The sequence below is a fragment of the Rhinopithecus roxellana genome, chromosome 17 (genome assembly GCF_007565055.1).
Source record: "Rhinopithecus roxellana isolate Shanxi Qingling chromosome 17, ASM756505v1, whole genome shotgun sequence".
Lineage (NCBI taxonomy): Eukaryota > Metazoa > Chordata > Mammalia > Primates > Cercopithecidae > Rhinopithecus > Rhinopithecus roxellana.
In genome coordinates, this window is record NC_044565.1 from 10,532,349 (window position 1) to 10,538,702 (window position 6,354).

Below are 6,354 nucleotides of genomic sequence, written 5' to 3' on the forward strand. Positions count from 1 at the left end.
CCCCAGAGGCTCCCGGCCGCCTGCCGGCTCCACCCAGGCCTCCCCTGGCCCTGGCTGACTCGCCACCCCAGACACTGCAGCGCCTGCCGGCCTCGAGGCCCTACCCTCTGCCTTCGCTCGCGCCGCGCTCCTTCAGCCTCCCCAGGGCCTGTTTCACGGATAGGGTCCCCTTGCCCGCGTGAATATCTTCCTCCTCAGCTCGGAAACACTCCAAGGTCTCAGCGCCCGATACTGGCCTTCCCTCATCCGAATACCCCTCGTGCCCCGATGTACTTTTCCATTCCCACTCCACACGCTGGCAGCCTAGCTTCTAAGCTGAGGAGCTTGGCCATCGCTCCAGGTGCGGGGACTCGTGGAAGGATTTGATTCGCGGTTTAGAAAGATCGCTCTGCTCCTGTGAGAAGGAGGGCGTGTAGGGGCTGCAACCAGAGACACAGTCAGAAGCTCCGAGGCTACAGCGATGGTCCAGGTGAGAATGGAGGGGCCTAACTAAACCAGTGGCGGGAGGGATGGAAGAATGAACTGAGACACTTGGGAGGTGAATGGAATCCAGCGATTGCATGTGGGGTGAGGGTGGGAAAGGTATCTGAGATGACTCCCGTTTCTGGCTTGGACAATGATTTGGATGGAAGGTTAGGTGGGAGCTGAGTAGAGTCCACGAACAGTTTTTAATTTGCCTGAGTTTAAGGTGCCACAGGACACAGCCTAACAGAGGCCCAGGTTGGAGCCATGGACCATGGAGTCATGAGAATGGAAGGGAAGCTGACGCCATGTGGGATGGGGTAGAACTGTCCGCAAATTCATCCCGCCTCTGGAGTCTTCAGACCAGTCAAAGCCGAAATTGAACGCAAGCCTCTCCTCTCTATAGCTGTTACTTGTTTGCAGCACGTGGTCAGGTGGCACCCTGCAGGATTTATCAGCTTTTTGCCAACATTCTGGCCTATGCAATCAATACGTCCCTTCAGCGTTGCACTTGGATGGATTGGACCTACAGTTGTTCTATATGGATATTATCTGAATTATTTATTACAGTATTAGCTGACTCCTATGTTCTGGCCTTCAGAATTTCTCCTTTGGATCAATTACTAGCCTGTCTTACATTTTCTGCTTCATTCCTTTAAAATGTTTAGAGATGATATGCTAACTTCTAAGTTTTCTTCATTGTGGTCAATGATGCAATTTAAACTGTCAAAAAAATTTTTTTCTCAAGCAGGGCAGTAGTGGTAAACCATTCCCTTGCTCTTCAGATAGCATGGTTTAGATGAGGCATACCCATCCCCAGCTCTAGGAATGGAAACAGGACCCAAGTCTGGCTAATCAGAGATTGGCTTAGGGTTGGCCCCAAGATCTGAGCCAGACCAATGAGAGTTGGTAGAGGGACTTTTCTGGAACTAAAGAAATGGATCCTGGCGGGGCATGGTGACTCATGCCTGTAATCCCAGCACTTTGGGAGGCCGAGGCAGGTGGATCATCTGAGGTCAGAAGTTCGAGACCAGCCTGACCAACATGGTGAAACCCCCGTCTCTACTAAAAATACAAAATTAGCTGGGCGTGGTGGCGCATGTCTCTAATCCCAGCTACTCAGGAGGCCGAGGCAGAAGAATCGCTTGAACCCGGGAGGTGGCGGTTGCACTCTAGCCTGGCGACAGAGCGAATCTCCTTCTCAAAGAAAAAAAAAAAAACAAATGGATCCTTTTATTTTGCAACTTCTATTTTAGAATCGGGATATATATGCAGGCTTGTTATGGAGGTATATTGCTTTTGCAACTTGTAGTTTAGAATCGGGGTATATATGCAGGCTTGTTACAGAGGTATATAGCTTTTGCAACTTCTAGTTTAGAATCAGGGGGTATATGTGCAGGCTTGTTACAGAGGTATATTGCATGGTGCTGAGGTTGGGAGTATGAATGAATCCGTCCTTCAGGTAATGAGCATAGTACCCAATAGGTAGTTTCAACCCTTACCCCCTTCCTCCTTCCCCCGTCTTGTATTCCCCAGTGTCTATTGTTCCCAGACATTGATCTTTTTCGGCTGTTGCTAAGCTGGTAGAAAGGCTGGAGTTGCTGGCAACCATCTTTGCAACCATGCAGGGAGAGCTACTTTGGAAATGAAGCAAGACAAAGAAGAAAACAGATAAAGAGAAACAAACAAAGGTTTGACTTTGCTTGTACAGCTGGAAACCAGCAATGCTGGAAATAAGCACTACAGGCAGTTTAATCGGTTTGTCACTTGTAACCAAGTGACCCATGGCAAGCTCACAGATTTGTATTGCCAGAATTCCTCCTTTTATTTAAAATGGTACTTTTGGCCAGACAAGGTGGCTCACACCTGTAATCCAAGCACTTTGGGAGGTCGAGGCGTGCGGATCACCCAAGGTCAGAAGTTCGAGAACAGCCTGGCCAACGTGGCAAAACCCCGTCTCTACTAAAAATACAAACCAGGCCGGGCGCGGTGACTCAAGCCTGTAATCCCAGCACTTTGGGAGGCCGAGACGGGTGGATCACGAGATCAGGAGATCGAGACCATCCTGGCTAACACTGTGAAACCCCGTCTCTACTAAAAAAATACAAAAAAACTAGCCGGGCGAGATGGCGGGCGCCTGTAGTCCCAGCTACTCGGGAGGCTGAGGCAGGAGAATGGCATGAACCCGAGAGGAGGAGCTTGCAGTGAGCTGAGATCCGGCCACTGCACTCCAGCCTGGGTGACAGAGCAAGACTCTGTCTCAAAAAAAAAAAAAAAAAAAAAAAAAAAAAAATACAAACCATTAGCTGGCTGCGGTGGCCTTTCTACCAGTTTTTTGTCTCCAAAAAAAAAGGGTACTTTTGCTTATCTCTAACCTTCCTCTTCCCCATAATTTAACAATTGTCCATACTGTTACTCTGAGCTACTCTCTGCCCCATTCTCCCCCTCTTATCCTCAGTTTCCCCTAGGCTGTCAGAGCCATCTGAAATGAAAACATTTAGGCCGGGCATAGTGGTTCATGTCTGTAATCCCAGCGCTTTGGGAGGCTGAGGCGGGTGGATCACCTGAGGTCAGGAGTTCGAGACCACCCTGGCCAACATGGTGAAACCCCATCTCTACTGAAAATACAAAAACTAGCCAGGGGGGTGGCGCATACCTCTACTCGCAGCTACTCGGGAGGCTGAGGCAGGAGAATCGCTTGAACCTGGGAGGCAGGGGTTGCAGTGAGCCAAGATTGAGCCACTGCACTCCAGCCTGGGCAATAGAGTGAGACTTTGTCTCAAATAAATAAGTAAAATAAAATGAAAACATTTACTACTTGAAATCCTTCAGATTCCCCATCACCTACCTACAGGCAAAACTCCCAAATTCTTTTGTATGATTTAACCACTATCTGCCTGTCCAACTGAAATCTACCCTCTAGTAATATTATACTTGCACCTCCCTGCATAAGCTATACTACAAGTTTGGTTATGCAGTTGCCCATCTTTTAAGGTTCAAGCCTTGTCTTCTCCAAAGAGCCACCTCTGACTGCCTCACAGTAAGCTTAGAGCCTGCAACTTACCTATAACTTTTGTTGCACTTATGGCCTTTTACAACTATGAATTTATGTATGTGTCTGTTCTCACTGGTTTATAAGCTCCATGAGGATAGAGCCTTGCTTGAGTCATCTGTCAACAGCCCAGTATGGGACAAAAAGTGCATGCACTGTGATTACTGAACAGAACTGAGAGAGGCTCAGCAATTTGCGCTCCACAGGTTTAAGTTTGACCTCTTCTAGAAAAGGATTTGCTGGATGATCTGACCAATCTTGGGCTTCCAAATTAGTTCCAACAGTTCCAGTATATATATATATATATATATATATTTTTTTTTTTTTGACAGAAGCAAATGTTTTACTTTATGATTAAAACAAGTGAAATGCATTTAGTCCCACGAAATGTCAATCCTTTCTGCCTCTTACTTTTTTTGCTGTGACCTTGAGATTCTCTTGTTCTCTTCAGTTGTATTGGTCCATGATCACTCATAGCTTTCATACATATATATACATCTGAAACTCAGAAAATTCATTAGGTAGGAACTCTTTGGATGCATCTCCTTTTTTAACCTCATTGGGATGATTTTTCATTGCACCATCATTTTATTTTATAGAGCTTCCTAGCACTGCTGAGCATGCAGAATTTTTGCAAATGCAATCCAGAGAAAGACTTGCTATATACTAGCTATTTGAACTTGTCTGAGCTTATGTGGCATGGTCTAAAGAATACTGAAATATTTCTGGCATACCTCTTAATTGCAATCACTTTCTCCAGGTTGCTTTAAGGATTAAATGAGATAACGTACTAAAGGACTCCAGTAAAAAGCTAAAAAGGTAGCTAGCTTTTGAGGTGCTGTGGCAGAGACTGGCATCTAGTGGCCAGTGATAATGGTGCAGGCTAATATCCGCACCTAAGTAGGGACACTGCAGGCTGTGATGTCCATACCTAGTGGGGACATGAATGGGGTATTTGTCAGAGATGCTCCATGGCATAGTTTGGACATTGTTTCTGACTGTGCAGGTTCAAACCCAGAGTCTGGCTCTCCCAAAGATTATCTGAGTTATTCTATTATTTTATAAAGTTTGAAACAACCATTAGATACCCTTACAAACTTATCATTTTTGTGATGATTTTAAGCCTACTGAAAATGTCAAAAGAAATCCAATACTGCTAGTTTACTCATAGCTTATACAAAATTAGTATTAACTAGGCCAGATGTGGTGGCTCACGCCTGTAATCCCAGCACTTTGGGGTCAGGGCAGGCAGCTTGCTTGAACTCAGGAGTTCGAGACCAGAAAGATTATAAAAAATTAGCCGGGCATGATGGTGCGTGCCTGTTGTCCCAGCTACTCAGGAGGCTGAGACAGGAGGATCACTTGAGCCTGGGAGGCGGAGGTTGCAGTGAGCCAAGATTGTGCCACTGCACTCCAACCTGGGCAACAGAGACCCCATCTCAAAAAAATAAAATCAGTGTTAACTTGTACTATTTAGCCACATTCATTAAGTTTTTAATTTCAACTCTACTATCTCACAACCAGGAATGTACAAGAGATCTGGAGCCTGATTCGCATGGCAGGAAGGAGACCAAGTATTTTTGTTTGGGATGGGTTTTAGCCACTATTAGAGGAATAGTTTGTTTCTTAGGGGTTGGGTCCTAGTAGTATGATACTTAGTTCATTTAGGAACTTCCTTTTTTAAGGGCTAAGAAAACATGTTAGCTACTAAATAATATGCAAAGATAACTTTCCAAATTTAAGCTGTACTCAAAAATCCACAGAACCTGCAAAACTCTCAAGTTTCTATACTTAAATAGAAGTGTGTGTTGATATACATACTTTAATCAGTCATTTCTTGCTTTCAATATATTTTATTCTGACGAAGTTACAAAAGTAGATACAAAATACTTTTTTTAAAAGTACAGTTAACTGACTTAGAAAAATAGATAAAGCCCCTAAGGATTTTAAAACACAACATAAATTTTTATGTAAAGAACATTTAAAAGTATTTTAGGTGGTAACCAAAACTAACTTACACAAACTATTTTTGATGTAGAATAGAATGCTGTTCTATAATAAGAAGTCTATAGCACACTGGTAATCCATTTGGATCTACAGAATACTTGTTTGGAATAGAATCTGATAATGAGAGAAAACCCAAATGAATGTCAGTGCAGTTGCTTCAAAAAAGTTACTGCTGGCCGGGCGCGGTGGCTCAAGCCTGTAATCCCAGCACTTTGGGAGGCCGAGACGGGCGGATCACGAGGTCAGGAGATCGAGACCATCCTGGTCTACACGGTGAAACCCCGTCTCTACTAAAAAATACAAAAAAAAAACTAGCCGGGCGAGATGGCGGGCGCCTGTAGTCCCAGCTACTCGGGAGGCTGAGGCAGGAGAATGGCGTGAACCCGGGAGGCGGAGGTTGCAGTGAGCTGAGATCCGGCCACTGCACTCCAGCCTGGGCAACAGAGCGAGACTCCGTCTCAAAAAAAAAAAAAAAAAAAAAAAAAAAATTACTGCTACCACATGTACTATCATCCCCCAAGGCCTTTTACAGTCTGAAATATCAAAATTGAAAGCAAAAATAGGATGACCAAAGGACTACTACTTTACCTCTTTTCAGAATTCTACAATAGTAGAAACCAAATCCCCTTACTGATCCCGGGGGAAATAATGTGCCTGTTGAAGGTGCTCAGTGTTTGGTGTCCAGGCTGTCATTTTTCAGGTGAGGATTTCATACTGACAGGAGGCAGGCTCCTAAAACAAGGCGGTAGCACCAGCACCATGATTAGGGCCGCTTAAAAACAAATTTCTAGGACTTATACTCTTTGGGCCTGATTTGTTAATGCTTATGAGGT

The 6,354-nt window shown here is 44.8% G+C and overlaps 1 long non-coding RNA gene across 1 annotated transcript; it reads left to right on the forward strand.

The window, feature by feature from the left end:
• The first annotated feature begins 23 nt into the window (after positions 1-23).
• On the forward strand, positions 24-1,203 carry LOC104674803. Its single transcript, XR_004054405.1, has 2 exons — positions 24-469; positions 689-1,203. It is a non-coding gene; the product is annotated as an uncharacterized LOC104674803 (long non-coding RNA).
• Positions 1,204-6,354: the final 5,151 nt, after the last annotated feature.